Consider the following 19,572-nt stretch of genomic DNA (forward strand, 5'->3'; position numbering starts at 1 on the left):
ATGCCTCTTACATCTAATGTCAGGCTTCTGTGACTCAGTGGTACTTAAATGTGATCTACAGTTTCAGAAATAGCCTGTGTAATATATGGCCTGTCATCTCTAATACATTTTGATACATTTTTCTATGTTTTTCTATTTTTGGGATTATATCTAGTTTTACAGACAAATGGCCTAATTCTCAGTGCTTTGTAGTTTATTTGTATTTCATGCCAATTTTTTGCAAAGATCTAAATTAAAGAAACGGAAAACTATATTGCAGAACCTCAGTGTTTCATAATGAAAGGCTGAATCCAGTCCTCATATCTCTCATTTCAATCAGCCACAAAGGGAAAGGTTCTGACCGTTTGTTTAAAAATATTTGTCTTTTTTTCCCTCCTGGTAATTTCCTAGTGATTTCTTACTGTCCTAAGGAAATTTCTGCTATATATATATATATATTTGCTTCAATATACACAGACTCTTTTGTACAAGAGGTTGAAATTTATCAGTGTTTACTGATAACTGGTCAATCCCAGCATGCGTCCACTCTCTGAAGGGAACTTGGGATTCCGGCCTTGCTCTGTGATCACCTTTTAATATAAGAAGCTTAGAGAGTCCATTCAGAAGTTATCTCAGAGGGGCCAGAAAAGAAGATTAAAAAGCTTTCAAGCTTCAGGAAAATGCCTCATAGTGAGCCCAGGCTCAGCCTGGGGAGGGTTGTATGTAATAAATTATGTGGATAATTTTTGGATTGAAATATTCAGTAGAGCTATGTGAAATATGAGGAGCATTGTATGCTAATGAGAGTTTTTACTTGAGAGTTTTAACAGTTTTAGTTGTGCCTGAGAATTACATTTTTGCTCCTTTTCCCTTAGCAAATTACTAACAATTGATTATGGATCTTGACTTTAGCTGTGTGTATGTGTGTGGGTGCTTTTGCAAGCATATGCAGTATAAATATGTGTGCATGTATTTTTTTGTGCAAGAATTGTGATGCCATGATGTACAGTAAAAAAGGTGTCCCTTAGGTTTAATTTGCTTCTGAGAATCATGTGGTAGCTCTGTTTGATGCTCTTCATATGCAAAATCACAACTTGCTCTTCACTACCATGTTGGCAATTTCAAGTTCCCAATCCTTCTGTGAGGAAATACATAGTCTGATTGTGCTGAGCTCCTGTTCCTGGGATTCCTCAGTCCTCAATATACTGCAGCTGGGATCTGATCTGCCCTTTCTTGCCTTTAGGGGCCAAAACCAGTCAGTTGAATAGTGGCTAGGATAAAGGGTAGGATGGGCAAAGCTGTGACAGCCACTGGATATCACTTTCGGACATGTGTTTGTGCTGCTGTTCTCACTGGACAGTTAAAAACCCTGTTCACCTGTTGTCCATTTTGAAGCTGCTTCTTGACAGAGCTGATAAAATAAAAATTCAAGCTGCAATTAAAATTCATGGATTTCCAGTTCAAATGTAGAATTGAGGTCTCTCAAATGCTGCGCTGCCCATCTCTCCCAGTCTGCATTCATTCAATAATCATTCAGCAACTCAGCTAGATCTAGGCTAAAAGTAATACCAGCTGATGAAGATGATCTGCAGGGGTTATGAAGCCAGATAACAGATCCTGAACCATTCAGCCAAGCACTCCTGTATGTACAGCCTTTAAAGACGAGTTCAAAGCATGGCTGCCTCAGGACCAAACTGTGCAAGTGGCAAAGCTTCTGTTGGCATTTGCAGCAGCAACAAGGAGATTATCAATAACAAGTTCTGTAGGATCGTTGTTGTTCATTCTGTCAAGGGTCAAGACACTGCCCATTGAGGGACTTAACACTAAATCCAGAGCATATGAGCAGAAATTTTGTGTGTCACTTTGTGTATGAAGGTCTGTTCCATCAGCCTACTTTGATGCTTACAAAGATGCGACAAAGATGATTAAGGGAGTGGAGCATCTCCCTTATGAGGAAAGGCTGAGGGAGCTGGGTCTCTATAGTTTGGAGAAGAGGAGACTGCGGGGGGACCTTATTAGTGTATATAAATATATAAAGGGGGAGTGTCATGAGGATGGAGCCAGGCTCTTCTCAATGGCAAACAATGATAAGACAAGGGGTAATGGGTATAAACTGGAACACAAGAGGTTCCACTTAAACTTGAGAAGAAACTTCTTCTCAGTGAGGGTGACAGAAGACTGGAACAGGCTGCCCAGGGAGGTTGTGGAGTCTCCTTCTCTGGAGACATTCAAAACCCGCCTGGACACATTCCTGTGTAACCTTATCTAGGTGTTCCTGCTCCGGCAGGGGGATTGGACTAGATGATCTTTTGAGGTCCCTTCCAATCTCTAACATACTGTGATACTGTGTGATACTGTGAGAAGGGCAAAACACTGAAACAGCCATTCTAAACTCCACAATATGGCATGATTGGGCAATCCAGATTCCTAATTAAAAAAATCAGAAAAAAATTGTAATTCAAATATTAATAGTGAATATTTCTATTTGAACTAAGCAGACCTGTTTTTAACAGCCTAATAGGAAATCTTCTTTTTTCAGACCACCAACTGCCCGGCATTTAGCATGAATAAATTCGAGCTATGCATCTTGGCCTATGAATATGACATCACTTTCAGAGGTTTATTTGTGAGCCAAGCCTCTTGTTCAGATACGCTCCCAAGATCCCTTGTAAAAGCATGATGACCATCAAGTTATGGAATTAGTCACTGAAAATTTCTTGCTTGGTTGTGATGAGTTGCTCTGTTTTTTTTCCAGCTTGCTTTAATCTGCAGATTTCTATGCTGATTTTATCCAAACCTTTCTCTCTAAGAAATTCTCATTAAATGGCTTCTGAAACAGATGACTCTGCAATGCATTCCTTTACTTTTGTACTTTGTAAATCTAGATTAATTCCACAGAATTTGGTGAAATTATTATGTCTTTAGGAAGGAATGGAGACTCAAAATCTGGCTAGGGATTGTAGTATATGGTATATTGCTGTGTGCTCCCCTTTCAGCTGGTGTAGAAATATACACATTGATGTGTGATGCTCATGGTATGTTTTGTTGCAGATGAAATGGAATGAATTATGATTGACACACTTGAGCTAGTGGTGATAGCTTTCTTCCTTGCTATTTTTATTAACCAGTCTTTTCCTGTTTTCTCTCTTCCTAAGGAGAAGATTGATGCTTCCTTGGGAAAAAAAAATTATGAATCTAGCCCATGCGCACTGAATTATGAATGGAGCGACCAAAATTGCACGTATCAGTCAACGCCTGCAGAAAAAATGCAAGGCTAGGCAAGTAATGGCTGTAGGTAAACACACATTTAGTCATATGATGGTTACAGTAACTGTGCATTTTGTATGAACGGCTGGATGAACGTTATGACAGCTTTCATGGCTGAGTTCAGTGCAGTACTGTGAGGCACAAGAACATTGCTTTTCTTCTGGGATTACCTGAAATGGAAAACTGCACTGCTCTTCTATTTTGCCTTAACACTTTAAGACTTCTTTTGTGTCAGAGAATCATGGAAAACCAGAACCCTGAAAAGCCACCCTTAGTCTGCCCCCTCCCAGACACATTTACATGATTCATGACAAATGTTTACCCAGTTCTTCAAAATCTCCAGCATGAGAGGGTCCACAGACTCTTGAATTACCATTGTAGTGACTTACAAGCTCTACTGTTACAACAGTTTTTCAGTCTAAATCTGTCTTGCTGTAATCGGGCCTGTATGACTTTCCCATGGCACTACGACCATGGAGAACAGGTGAATTCACTCTCTTCACAATACAGCAAACTGCTGGTTAGCATGGCAGAAGTAGGAAGTTCTGAAGTCAACAGAATAACACTCCCAACTTAGAAGAAAAGCATAAGTACTGGTACATAAGATGCCACTTTGTTGGACAATGGTGGTCCTTTTCAAATGTCTTTAATCTGACAGGATTTTAAATTGTTATTCTAGAAATTTAGCATGTAAAACCACATAGATAGACCTTCTTTCTGCAAAGTGCATGACTTCACAACTCAAAGCCTTATCAGAGGCTTCCTGGAACCTGGGTTATACCATCTTCAAAAACATTTCATATGTATTTCATATATTTATGTCAAGGGACAGACACTGAGAAGGATCATTCCTTCACTGTAACCTCTAGGGGTTTCAGTTTAGAAATTCCCTTTGTGGGTACCAAATTTGGAAGCCTGATGTGAGATGTTCTCGGCTATGTTTAGACTACTAATTGAGACAGGAGGTGGAGGGCCATGACACACAAACACCTCTGCATTGAGGGATGCTACAGGTGTTTAGTGCTTTTGATTTTGGAATCTGAAGCATGCTTATTAGAAGATTCTAATCTTCTAATTAGTCTCAGTGGTGCTCCCTTTCTGCCAAGTGTGCCAGCTGCTCTACTTAAAGATGATGCTGTTGGCAGATTATAGTCTTGGTTCAGAGCAGTGCGCTGTGAGAGCGGATGATTGGAGTTTGTCTGATCTCAGGATGGATTGTGGGAACCCGACAGCAGTGGCAAAGGGAAGTGTCAGGGTGGGAAGGTGGACCCAGGCAGTACTGCTGTGGGGTGAGAGAGATGTACTTTCACTGGCTGCCCAACAGTAACGTGGCAGAGCAGGATCAAAATCCCTGTTAGTAAAGAGCTCTAAGACTGCAGTAAGGTATTGATGAATGCTTGTATAGGATGGCTAGAGGTGTATCAAGAATGAGAGGAATGCAAGTCTGTGGGCAAAAAATCAAGAAGGACAAAATGTAAGGTATTTGTCCACAAAATCTCATCATTCATGAACCGGGATATATGGCTGTGCATGAAGTCTGCTGTCACGGAGAAAGATTTCTAAAAATTTATTTCTGCTTGAGGCCATTACATTATGCTTTTCATAGCTGGTGTGAATACAAATATCAGATGAAGGACATTTATGGTCATTCTTATTACTGAATACACTAGGAGGATGGGGTTTGCCTAATTTCACACTTGTGGTCTCCACTCGTTCAGACAACTTTTGCATATCCCAGCCTCGACCTGTATAAGAGGTGGGAACAGCAGCCTTGCTCCCAGATGCTTTTCTTTAATCATGGGAATGTATTTCTTCCCAGAGCAATGAGTTACCACTTCATGTATTTGTTGCTACATGGAATATTAATATTGTAATCATGTCTGTCTCCTTAGGGGACTTGTATTTTATGGCAGCAATTCAATACTGTTCACTATTTGGAGTTAAAAGAAATACAGGAGTTGAAGGTTTTAAAAGCCTTTTCTGAAAAACAGGCAAAAAGCATACCAGAAATCACCTTGTCAGTTCAGAAAAGAAACAAAAAGAAAAGTATGGTTCATGATTACCAAAACCATAAACTATTGTTCATGATCACTGTTGTTTAGTTGCGTTTTGTTTTTTTTTTAACACTCAAGAAAAGATGCTTTCTAAACCACACAAAATGCTGTCATTTTCTGATAGGGTCCTGCATAAACCACACAACCCAAAAAGGTTTTGCGATGTGTGCAAAGGCTGGCACCACAGGGTACAGTGGTGTAACCCAGGCTGAGCTAAGGGGCAGAGCTGTATGAGAAAGGGCTGCTGGAAACCTTGTTGAGGCAGGGATGCCTCCACGGGCTCGAGCTGCATTTCAGCTCCAGCCCTTACCCCTTGTTCTTGCCCACGCCATGCTGCAGCTCTTGCACACATATTTTGCCAATCCTGACCCCCAGCTTGGTCTCAGAGTTGCTCCATCCTCATGCCTGTGGTCACAGTCCCCATCCTGGCTCTGCTCACTCTCCCTGGGGCAGTGGGAAGGGGCCACAGAGAGAGGTCCCTGTCCCAACCTATACCTCTGAGTCCCTGCTGCCTGCCTGGGCAACATTGCTCCCTGACCCTTTCTCTCTATAGCAAAGGCACTGATAGTATGCAAAGGCATTCACAACAGCTTGAATAAAAAGACCAGCTTGTATAAAAAAAGCTTTCTGTTAATTTTATTCCCTTTTCCACTGTAAAAATAATTCTCAGAGAGCAAGAGAAAAAATATATTTGTAAACACAAGTTTAATCACTGGCATGGCAGCAGTTCTGTGGGTCCGTGGTATATTTAAGGCTTGATTCTGTAAATACTTACACATCTGTGTGTCAGACAAGTGACTAGATCACATGGATGTAAGAATGCATGTGTGTATATATATATGTGCATATAGATATATACCTTTCTTTGCAGGAAGTGGACCTTGTTCCGTGGAGAATATATTGCCTAAATGGTCCCAGGCTAATGTATGCAGATATTTTAAGCTCGTTTTGCTTGATGGCAGATGGAGACAAACAGCTTATAACATTAATTTTCTCATTGGATCTCATCTGACAAAATCCCCAGTTACTTTAGTCTAGCATGAACCATTATTCTTTTGTAGATACGTGCCTAATAAGCTTACATTCTGAAAATGAATATTTGCTCTTACAAATATCAAGGGAGAGTTAAAATCAAACATGCTGCACAGTCCTTCTGGGAAAGCCAGCAGTAAAGCACTGTTTTCAATAATCAATAAGTCAACTAAGCAAATCTCTAGATTGTTGTTGTGAGGGGATCTGTCATCATGCAAAGTGAAGATTTATCTGAGAAACCACTAAGTAAATGCTTCTGCCATTTAGCAGTATGAGGGGTTCCCCCCCCCCTTTTTTTTTGTTTCCTTTTCTGTATTGTGAGCTGCAGTTTCAAGTGCAGGCACACACAGATTTGTTTGCATGCCAAACAGAGACAGGGTATGGACCATAGGACTCTTATGTAGTCCTCACCAGCTTGGGTCAGTCTAAGGATGGGAAGACACTCTAAATTCCCTATGGCAAACTCTTCCTGTACTGCTCCCTCTCCCTTTGTGTCTTCCACATTTTGTATCTCTCAGCATTAAAATACTAGGAAAAATTTAATTTGATGCTTTTACAGGCTATCAAACAAATAAATAGTCTTATACCTCACTGATCTGTAGCCACCTGTGACAATTAATACCCCCCAAAAGGGACTTCACTCCCTAATAGATGTTCAAATACACAGCAAGAATGTGAGCTATCTACTTGTAACAGTACCATCATTTTCTTACAAAATGTGTCAGAAAACACTTATTAGAAAAGAAGAAAGCCTCAATATAATACATATAACTGAGCTTCACTGCTACAAACAAAATGCATTCTGTGATGCACTGCTTTTTGCTTTTATGGTTATTCTTCCTCATTTCCTAATTTTGTTTGAATATGAGTTTAAGGGTTGGAACCTAAAATCCTTGGTAGCCAGGTAACTGCACCAAAGGGTCATGTCTGGAGGCTTGAATATGCATGTTATGGTTCCCTCTAACCCCCTTCCATTGGTATTTATGTTCCTTTCCACTGCTGCTGAGATTTGCCTCTGTCTCAGAGGCATTATGGATGACTCATTGTTTATTGATAAAAAAATTCTTTTCCACTCTGTAAATCATCTCTCTCTTTTCAGACATCCCAGCAAATGTGTCAGGTGTTGTGGTGAGAGAATAGGGATGCAGACAGGCTGGTAGCATGAGGTGTGCCTTTCTGAGGGCTGCTTCCACTTCTTGGACACATCTGCAAAATGATCACCCCAGTGGGAAGCACAAACTCTAGGATTAAAACTATGTTTTAGCAGCTGGGTTGGACCTGTGAGTAGTTGAAAACAGAGCTGCTTGTAGTTGTGACAAATAGGGCACTAGCAGAAGCACATAGGGTCCGTGGATACTGCGGCACAGAAGCAATAGTTTCAAAGATGTAGGCAGTATCTCTTCTTCCAGGAAATACAGGGAATCAAAGTTTGGATGGCAGAATCCCCATCACTACCAGATCTCATCAACATGTACCAGTGTAATGCCTCTTGTGACAGTGCTGGCTGGCCTGAAATGTTTTTGCTTGATCTTGGGGCCTATCTTTTTCCCACTCATCATCTAGCCTTACCTGATGGCTTTGTAATGTTGGCATTTATCAGTGTCTACTTGTTCTCCCTTTCTGTTCTGCTTTATCTAATCTTAGTATGGGACATACAAGTCTTCCTTTATATGACCTTTGCCTTTCCCTTGTCTTATACCCATTAACAGCTAGCTATACTCATCAGAAAAGGTTAATTCCTTTATATAGGCAAGGCCAGGGCCCCATGAAATCAAAGCTGAAATTCCCATTGACTTCAGCTGGAGCAAATATGGCTAAGTTTAACCAATGAACTTGAGGAGAAAAGCAAAACAGAAGGCAGCAACAGTAAGTTCAGCCTACAACAAACTCCAAAATGATTAAAAGCTTACAAAGATCTCAAGCTTTCCTAGATACTCATACAACATCCAGGATGACATGGCTACCCTCAGCACTGAAGCTTGTTACAGCTACCACCCACCTCAATAAATACTGGTCATCTAATTACAAAGCTTCCTTCAAACCTGGAGTGTGTGGTCACTGGGCTGGTTAGCCACTGATTGTAAAGAGATTTTTTTTTCAGTGACCAGAATTCACTGGACTCCCTATGAATTTTCTTCTGAAGTCATAATTTCTGAAATGTGTCAGTTTTCATTAAGGTGACAAATGTTGGCATTTGGCTGGATGTGGTATTGATCACATCAAGCTCTGCAATGATGGCTGGCAGCAGCAGAACAATGCAGGAGCTGGCTGTGCTTGGCTGGAGCGGGTGGCTTATCTAGGGTTTGTTTTCATCCTGCAGTATATTCTGACTTAGTGTGAAAAATATCACTGAAGAGGTAACATGCTGATTTGCTACACTATCGAGTGAACTGTTCAAAGCAGAGATAGGGCCAATTGATATAAGTGTGCCGCTCTGAATGGCAGCAGTGATTCTCCACCTATGAGAATTTTAGTGCCTACTGCTGCACAAGAGGGTTCAAGAACTGAGCAATTTCCATTGGATGAATGAAAGAGTTTGGGGACGTTTTTGCAAGTATGTGCTACAGGGAAACATCACATTTTACAACCCCAACTTTTTTCCTTGTTTGTAAACCTGAACATTATCTTTTAGTACCTCTTAGATCTTTTAAACATACTATAATACCAGGCCCTAATGAGGAATCCAAATAGCCAATGGTAATCCCCTGGTACAGTTGTACCTACAAAAACTTTACGCTAGAGCCCACTATTTTATGGAGGAAATCAGAGATCATCTTCTATGCTCTAAGATATTAAACATTACAAAAGACATGACCAATTAGACTGCCTTCTGCTCAGAACTCCAGAACAATCAAGGAAGAGAAATAGTTGTGGTAACCCATATGAGGCCAGTAACCAATTTTCTCCTTGTCTTACTGTTTTTCATCCAACTTTTCATAGAAACATAGAACCATAGAATCATGGAATGGTTTAGGTTGGAAGGGACCTTAAAGGTCATCTAGTTATAAACCCCTGCCACAGGCAGGGGCACCTTCCACTAGACCAGGTTGCTCAAAGCTCTGTCCAACCTGGCCTTGAACACTGACAGAGATGGGACAGCCACAACTTCTCTGGGCAACCTCTGCCGATGTTTCATCACTCTCACAGGGAAGAACTTCTGCCTAAGGTATAATGTAAATTTCGCCTTTCAGTTTAAAGACAATCCCCCTTGTCCTGTCACTACATGCACTTGTAAACAGTCCCCCTCCATATTTCTCGTAGGCTCTCTTTAGGTACTGGAAGGCAGTTCTTAGGTCTCCCCGAGGCCTCCTCTTCCTCAGGCTGAACAGCCCCAACTGTCTCAACCTGTCTCCACAAGAAAGAGAGGTGCTCCAGCCCTCGGAGCATCTTTGTGACCTCCTCTGGACTCACTTGAGTACGTCTGCAACCGTCTTGTGTTGGTGGCCCAGAGCTGAACACAGTGCTCCAGGTGGGGTCTCACCAGAGAGGATGTAGGGTGTATATGTGTGTGTGTGTATGGACTCAAAAGCTGGAAAATTATGCTGGTAAAAAAAAAAATCTATTTCTGTTCTTAATTAATAAACCGGTTATTTTTAATAAAAGCTTTCTACAGTGCTAGAGGAGGTTTCAGAAAATAAGTCCTTTTAGCAGAGATGTATCACCTTCTGGATTGAACTTCAAAACGGCATTTTTTATACTATCGAAAATAGGTGGGCTTTGTCCTCATCTAATGAGAGTGACCTCCTATACAAAGCTCTTCAAGATCTATTTATGAAGAGTGCCACATCAGAAACTGATATTGATTTTTATTTATTAACTTTCTTTATGTATTTCTGGCAGTTACATCTCTTTTATTACCTTTAGATTGAATGACTAGGCCTCTTAATATATTGCTATAGGACTTGTTTTCCAAACATCTCTTACTTTTGTTGCTCTCTTCTGAATTTCTGTCATTTTCTCTCTCTCTTTTTTTTTTTTTTTTTTTTTTTTTTTTTAGCTTTCTTTTAAGGCATGCAGTGCTCTGAAACTTAGAAAGGTCTTCTGTTGAATAAGGCAATTATCTTGCCTAGAAGGAGATCAACACAAAGTTTGCGAATGAAAACTTGACGAAAATAAAATGTGAAGGCCACAAAAACATTCACAATTCCAAAACTGTGGACCTGCCCTTTACCAAACATTTAACAAATTCTTGTTGACTGATCATTTACTTCTCTGTAATTTCCACTTTAATCAATTTAGTGATTAAAATGGTACCAGGAGAGCTTGTGGAGGCAAATGCTAATGTTCTAGGCATCATAAACCACATATAAGAAAGGATAGAGAGAGCAATGTGCCTCTGTGAGAGAGACCCTATATTGAGTATGGTGCCTTCACAGCATACCCAATAACTTTTCCCAGAAAGATTTGTTGGGTACTTTCTCCCTTCTTCAAGTTTTGATGGCTGACGCAGGTGGCCATGGAGGTGTGTGATATACCCCAAGGAGTCCAGAGCCTTGGCACCATCCCTAACACGAAAGGCACTCACAGTGGGTGGCAGAGGGGAAGCAGCTCTGTGTGGTTCTGCTCTTGATTGCATCTGGAAACATTCCAAAGTGGGGAGAGGATGAGTGAAATTAACCAATTATAGGACAAAAAAACCCCTCCAAAACACAGTACCAAAGCTGTGGTAACACTCAGTGCTCTATGTCATACAAAAATGAAAAAAAAAAAGGGGAGAGGGAAGGGAAATTTTCTTTTAATATACATATTTAGTGAAAAAATTCAAATCAGCAAGACTTCTTTTCCAACTCTGAAACGGAAGAACTTTCTAAACACTTCGTGGATTTGAGTTCCTGTTTAGCTAATTACATGTTTAGAAAACAAATCTGTTAATTCTGCAACTGGGAATACCCATACAAAAATATGGTCATTGTGCTGCATACCAGACAGTGAACAGGTACTGTACAGCCATTTCTACCCCTTTCCCCTTATGTTTCCTCAGGAACAAAAGCTAACAGTAACGACATACAGACCTACTTCTCAGTTGATCTAGACTGGCTTTTCAGGGTCATACATGATGGACCAATGCCTGCATCCCAGTTTTAACATGGATGTGCTTTCCACACGTGCCTCGGTTCCCAACTCGTATGCATCACATTGCTGATGGAAATATTCCAGGTAGTTTCAAAATATCAAATATTGACTTCTGGCCACTTCAAATGTATTTCAAATCTTAATTTTTTTTTTTTTTTCCCCTCTGCTTAAAAGCTACACTCCGTGGACAAGCCCTGTGTGGCACGCTGACCATCTGGGAGTTGTTACAGCTGTGCTTTTCAAGAACCAGCTACCATTCCCACTTCAAGCACTGATGAGCCCATGCTTAATTTCAGACTGATTCTGGAGAAATTGGCCTGTGAGACTGCTATGCAAAGGCAACAGTTCTCCATTGAAATAGGTCAGTTCTCCCACATGGTCAGCAGCCTGTTTAATTCCCAGATACTGAGCTAATTGGATTGTCCAGATAAAAGATACAACAATCTTTTGTATTTTTAGAAATAATGATGGAATTACAACCTTCCCATAAATTTAGCAGTACTCTCCACCCTCTCTCTGTTAAAAGAATTCAATCTTATTTCAAAAGATAACCTTGAGAGAATGAGAAAGGTATATGCTTTGTCTCTATCTTAATAAAAGTGTGATATGAAGGTTTAATTAAGAAAGAGAAAATAACTAGGAATGAGCACAGGATTTAAAGCAAAATAGACCTGTAAAAATGAAGTAAGAACCACAAATGTGAATCGAAAGGTCCCCCTGAAGAGACAGAGCAGAGTTTCTCACTGAAACTCAAGATTTGCCATAGCTTTGCCATTTTCCAGCTATGATGGCATTTCTTATCCATTCTTTTCCCTCCTTCTGTCTTGGCAAAATTTTTTTTTTCCTATTTGTCTCTTCCTTGGATTTAGTACAGCTTCTTTCTTTTCTTGCGATGCTGTGGTACTAAGGTTTTGCTATTGGGTATTTTTTGTAAGATTTTTCAACATCTTCCATTCCCACTGGTCCATCTCATAGCCCTTCCGTTGCATTAGAGTTAGTAAAGAAGAAGCTGCAACATCTGCTGTGTTACCTTTATATATTCCTGCATGCACTACAATAATGCAAATACATTGTTGGGATTCCTAGATAGAAAAATTGTGACTCCTCAATAGAAATAAATGTTAAAAGAAATGTTTTAAATTTATCTTTGGCTGACAGACTAGTTTGAAAACGTGGTTGGCCACTGAAGAGGATGTTTTTCCCAAGCTAGATTTATGCATTTTAAGGGAGAAGTTTTAAAAGCCAGCGAAATATTCCCAGGATAATTCGCACACAGCTGACTGAATAATTTATCATGAATAATGTATTTAAATGTTGCCTCTCTCTTCATAAGGAGATTAGGATATTCTCAGACACATTCATTATTCAAACTAATATTGGGTTTTCTCACCCCTCCCTCAAGGGCTCGATCCTGTCACTTTTAGTCAAGTTCAGCAATGTATTCTGTGGGGAATTGTGCTGATTTTAGTGGCAGTTCCTGCACAGCATGGTACGGGAGAGAGCATCTGTATGCAAGTAAAAAGGTTATAAGCATTTGTGAATATTTGATGATTGTACTTTGAAGCTCCTGTACAGGACTGCTGTGCAAATTCTAGGAGGCACTTTCATTAGCTCTTGTAACTAACCACTGCACCCCCAATTTATTAAACATACAATTCAAATTTTGATTGCAGCTGAGAAGCAAGCTAACATCTTGCTATCCAAGAGCAGCGGAGCTGAGCTTTGAAGACTTTGCTGTTTACAGAAAGTGAACACAAAAGATCAAGAGTGAAGGCTAGAAGAAATGTGCTCGAGTGTGCAGTCATTCAGCATTCCTCTTGCTACTGGCGCTGCTTCTAGAGACTGTTTACAGGCATTTTTTCAGTGTTACAAAAGTGCAATAATTACTTCTGCTCTTCCCTATTCCCTGTGACTGCAATTCTTTCCAGCAATATTTTTTTTTTTTACTATAGGCCTGGCCTTCAGCTGGGCAGATGAAGCTTCCTTCTCAACTTCCAGCAGCAGGGCCTAAAGATAGAGCTAAAAGTGTAGATTGGGGTACACCTTCACTGTGGTGCACCCTCCCAGATGCTCTGTAGCCACTACTGCCACCTCATTTTGCAGAAGAAACTTCATTCTGGTGGCTCTGTAGGCTGTTGTTTCACTCTCCCTGGCTAGGTGTGCTCCTTGGTTGCCTCCTGTTCCTCCCACCCAGATAAGGCTTGAAAACCCCTCTCAGCAACCATGTTTTGGTTGACAGTTTTGTTTTTTTTATAGCTAACTGTGGTGGGACAAACTGAATATTTCATCTTTCCAAAAGAAAGAGACTACTGTTTCCTAAAATGATACTGTGGCTTCCAATGATTGGGTCAGAAAATCTCTCAAAGCTCTGCCAAGATTTCTCACTCTTGACAAGAGCTACCTCAGAAGGAAAGATTTTTGAACTAAATATATTCAGTATTTTTACATAAAAACGTAAGATGTTTTATGTAAGATTATCCAATATTTTATACACCAACATTTTCTCTACGTGGGGAAAATGAGCTGTGTGAAATGTTCTGCCAATAAGAAGTATAAAACCTGTGACAAAGCCTTTTGGAGCAAAGTGCCATGCTTCCAGCACGAGCACCGCAGACTTCTGAGTGATGGAGAAAGGGCACCTTATCACTGCCCCTCTTTGCAACAGATATGCTTGCAATGTCTGCAGTAGAAAGTGATTGCCTTGTTCTACTAAAGTTCAAGACAGCTTGGAGTTGGCAGGTTTAGAGTACTTTGCATCTGGTCCAACACTTAATTTGATGGACAAGGGCTGGAAGAAGGCACTTTAGTCTGTGACAGTAAAAGAAATACAAATAGTCTCTTGGCTCTCTGGTGGTGTTTACAAGAGCATTAAAATGATTTCCCGCTAATGTGATACACAGTTGTAATAATACACAGCTGTATATTGCAGCACTATATCATGAGGGTAATGCTGCTGCCACTGTGGGTTGGATCTAGAGAGATGCAAAACAGAATTCCAGCAGAGGAACTGGACAATGTACAATATCAGGAATGACAATCTAGCGAAAGACAGTCAAAAGTATTGCTGCTGTACTTTTTAAAAAAGAGAAGATAAATGCAGGAAGTGTGCCTTCACATTGGCTTTGCCTAATGCTTTGGTTATGTGCTTATTATTATTTACATGGTATAGATAGACCTGGTTTTAAATGCATCACTTCTTTGAATGGTCTAAGGACTTTACTCCAAATCAGGTTCCTCATTTCTTGTGTATAAAAGACCTTTTATAATGCACATTTAGATTCAGGAGGATATTACAGACTACCTGCGGATTTACTAATTTAGGTTTGATACTGTAGGTTATTTTTAAAGACAGTTTGAAGCTTGCTTTTCTGTAACCACTACATTTTTCCTTAACTGAAAGGCAATAAAACATTGTTCATGAAATACTTCCACATGCATACATTTTGCATAAGCACTGCCTCAGAAAGCTGAGAATTTTGTATTTACCCTTTGGGTCGCATCTCTTCCATAATGCAGGTTTTTGTGTGACAGCAGTGTCTTTTCTCCTTCCAAGCACAAGCACTTGTCTGGTTCAGTGGGAACACAGAATCCCTCAATTTCTTTTTGTTCAGGACAGAAGTTGTGTTAACCTTTCAAATGCAGTCAATGTTAAATCAGTAAACTGCTGACTTGCATAGCATCTGTCTTTTCTGCTTATTTATGCCATAGCTGTATGCTAAAGAGCACCATAAACCGCTTATGATTTGACCCATTCTGTACAAACGAAGCAAAATCTGCCGATAACACAAACCATAACTCCAGGAGTCAGTAGGTTGCAGATAGCTCTCTTAGTATTTTTAATGAATGATGAACAATAAACATTTTTTAAATCTCATTAATAATCTACATAATATTCATATTAATGGAACTAAGCCCAGCAAACTCATAAATATCAGTAGATGTTGTGATACTGGCCTTGCTGGGAGTGCTGTATAGATTACAAATTACTTTAAATTATTAGACACAGGTTTCAGTGGAGCTGCACTGGAATGCCCTCCCTCTTTTCTAGTTTTTAAAAGCATGACAAGGCTATACTGATGCTGAAAACTGGTTATCAGCTGTAAAATTAGAATTGATGTGTGACTTGGAAGTTCAGACTTTGTGATGTTTTCTCTTGAGCCTGAATTTGCTGGTTTTCTTGTTTCAGACTTTTAGCTTACATGTAGGGGTTTAGTTTTCCCTGAAGACTGAATTTTTGAGAACCTCTGCAAACATGGTTGCTATGGAGGTTGTGGAGAGGAGGTATGGAGTGGGGGAGATAATTTCAATTGTAGTTACTAGAGCTTGTTCGTGCACCTGATCGATTCATTTCCCGAAACAGCCGATTTGATGATTGATGTCCCTGTGAAAAGCCAGCAAGGCAAGGATTAAATTATCCCATCCTTAAAAATCATTCTAAAATTAAGGCATCCATAGGGCTTAGAAGATAAAAGTCAGATCGGACAGGAATAGGAGATTTCAGAACTTAGAATTCCTTTTGTCTTTTCCTTCAGTGGTTTTGGGTTTGTAATGACTGAGCTGAACGTAACTTTACTTAGGTTCACCACCAGGGTGAAAATTGCTAACAGGCATGATCAGTCATACAGCCAGTAGTGTTACAGTAAATTTGGCAACTAAGCAAATAGGAAAAAAAAGTAAGGTTTAACACATCAAGTTCTCTTTGTGCTAACATAAAGCACAAAGAGATGTTTCTTGACGGGTGATATTGCTTATATTACCCCACTGCTTTTCTGTTAGGCAAACCGTCATGTGCCAGCACTTGGTAGCTTTACCAGGCTTTTCAGGCAGTTCTAATCATTGTTCCCTCTGCACACGAGAAGGCAGCCAACAACCCATGATGACACCTGCTTTTTGGGACCAGCAGCAGAAAGGAGAAATAACTCTGCAACAACTTGGATTTTGTTGTTTCAAAATTCCAACTTCAGTTAGTTATGTTTAGTTAAGTTAGTTAACTAATGCATTAGTTAAGTTTCCACTTGGAGAACAGAAAAAAAGTTTGTTACTACCTAGGTGTGTAATTTTGGGTTCTCTACTTTCTCATTGCTTGTAATTCTCAGGATTCAGAATGGTTCCCAGGTTCCAGCTCTTCTACCTCATTCAGTTTGTTCCAGGGATTTACACTGCGCTATGTTGCTGCAGCTTGTGTTCCCTTTGCTCTGTTCCCTCTGCACACATTAACTGATCACCAAGATTAATACATTCCTGAAAGGTAAGGAGCAGAAGACTGTCTCCTTGGCAGCAGGGGACGAACTCATAATAAATACATAAAATTAAACATAAATAGTTAGAGCCAGCAGCAGATTGTGATGGCAATAAAGAAAGGTTTGCTTGATGCTTTGTAGAAATAAAAGCTCTATCTTCTGCCTTCACTGCCATCGTTATGAGAGTTCTGTTAATCTGTGCTCTGAGCATGATTATTGTTTCTATAAACATTAAATATACTGCTTTAACTCCAAGTCCCCTCCCCCAGTTTAGTGTCATTGAAAGTAATTGCAATTAAAATAAGAGGCTGTCCAGGCAGCCGCTGCAAGTGCAGATTCAGATAACAATAGAGCATAAGTTCAACAGCTGGTATGACACAGGGAAGAATACCATTTCCAACAGCCTTTCTCCACATCAGTTGCTCTTCCCCTGGCACCTGACTGGTAATGAAAGCTACATCATATATGGCCATCCAGGGTGGAAAATTATTTTGAATAGGTTGTACAAGCCCTCATATCCTATGGGATTTGACAGAGGTGACTGATCTGAAACTGGCAGAGGCTCTGTGCAGCAGTATAACATGGTACATGAATTATTGCAATATGGATTAAGTGCTATATACAGCTATAAAATGACTGACTGTAATTATTCAGCTAGGAATAAAGTAACTGGAATGCTATGTTTCATCCCACTGTCTTAATTTATACATCCATATAGCACAGAAGCAAACCCAACATAATGGTAATATTTTTCAGTGGGCTATCCACCTCTGGGAACTTTCCAAACCTGATTATGGTAACACCCATATGTCTTCTGTGCTAGGTAAAATCTTTCTCTGATCCCAGGTAAGTTCCTGAGGGACTACTGGGAGCTTCAGACTTCTGTGAAGCAGAACATTTAGAAACTGTAAATGAAAGTTTTATGCTTGTAGATGTTGCAGCTAGCTTTGCTCTTAGTTTGTGTCAGACCCAGTGCTCAGCTTCCCCATGAGCACTTCATGGCTCTCTAACAGCAGAGAATGAGAGTAATGCCTGTGTAACTAGCTGCTTTCCAGTTTCTGCTCTATGGCAAAGTGGAATCCTGCTGATGTGGGTCTGCAGGAGCAATTCTCTGGCCCCATGAAAGCCAGCTAGTGTGAGGAACATGATGGAGAGAAAGGACTTCACTGGAATAGTTTAGCTTTCCATGCCCGCTAACCCAGCTTCTTAACATGATTAGAAACTGGACAGCCTCTAGGACATGATCACTTCTAGGATAAAAGCAGCTCAGAGCCTGAAGGAGGCAAAGTGAAGATGAAATGACCTTTTCTTGGCTTTCCTACACCTTCACTTTCCCTAAGAACAGCTAATAATTGGCAGCAGTTTCAATTACAGGTTTATCTTCTAATCTATTTACAAAGAGCTTAGCAGCTCACAGATAGTTTTGAATGAGGTGCTCTGTTATTTTACACCTGTGGTCAGGAACACAGCTTGTCGTAGAGGTTGCACTGAGTAACTGAACAGCCTTTCCCTTTTGCCATCTTAGGGGTTTGCTCTGTAAACTGCTCATCGTAGACAGACAATTCATTTGAGAGAAGAGGCTGCAGGAGTTTACTTTTCTCTGATGATCCAGTTCTATTGTTAAGTGGCTAAATAATTTTTACAACTGCCTTTATGTGAAGAATAGATATTCAGACTAGTTTTACCATAATTCAGTCCTGACATTCATCCTAACTATCTGATAGTTAAGTAAGTACCTTCAAGTAACTACCCCATTACTTGAAGGACTTGCCTTCATGGTAAGCAAGACAAAATATGATGGGCTGGCTGTGACTGTCTTCAGAGGATGAAAGTTAAGACAGTATCATAGGTGTAAAAGGCGAAATATAATCTCATCCTACCTTCTCTTTTTCATTTGTTTAACATTTTTGGTCCTGTTTTTTGTTGTTGTTTCCCACCCAAAAATTGGTGTAATTGAAATAAAGAAACTTTGAGGCAGGGACACCTGCAGAAATTTGCTTATGTCTTTACTAAAGCCACTGGTAGCATGAACAAGGCAGTGCAGCAGCAAACCTCCTGAGGTGGGCTGTAGTAACTTTCTGCGGAGAGCAAGGAAGACCTGGTAACTAGCTGGTCCTTTCTTTGGTCCAGGAATAGTGCAGCTCTGTGCCGTCCCTTCCCTTAGGCAGATGGCAATTTGGAAAAGTCCCTCCTGCTTAGTATCTTCACACTGTAACTGGGAAATATTATCCATGTGCTTGTGCTGCTCCGATTTCTAAAGCTATGGAAAGAAAGGCTGCATTGAGTTGAGCCTTTCAAATTTCATCTCAAAACTTAAAAATAGCACTGTGAAGATAAACCTGGAATAGCTCTCTCTACCGTGTACTTTGCTTAGCATTTCCGTTCACCCTGCAGCCCAACCCATCACTCCCATGTGGCGTTACCATCGCTGTAGCATATGTTAGTTACTGGATCAATGCCACTGGTTTCCAGTGAAGTAGAGCATAGTTTTTGCATATAACCCTTTTGATAAAATTCAGCATAGTTTCTTTGCTTTGATTCACTAAATTGAATCCTTTTTGTAGGTGAAAGATGAAAGAGTGCATGAGATAAACAACTAAAATATCTAAATCTTGTGATGTTCTGTAGGTATCTTGATTAAAAATACTTCAGACTTGGTGCTTTTGTTGTATGTGAGCCAAAATGGCAGGTACAAATCTTTATTACTGGTAGATTTTATAAGGTCACCTGTCATCTGAATGCCAGCCACAAAAACCTGGTGTTTTAAAAAACTACCATTAATTCTCTTCATCCCCGCTTTAATCTTCATTTTACTCCTGGCCTTATATAGTGAGTTCATGCAAGGTGACAAACTGGGACCTTAAAAATGCACCACATCTCTGGCATTTCATGAACACCTCAAGGTTCATGAACTTTAGAAGAGTTAT

Source organism: Psittacula echo, assembly GCF_963264785.1.
Source record: "Psittacula echo genome assembly, chromosome: 3".
NCBI lineage: Eukaryota > Metazoa > Chordata > Aves > Psittaciformes > Psittacidae > Psittacula > Psittacula echo.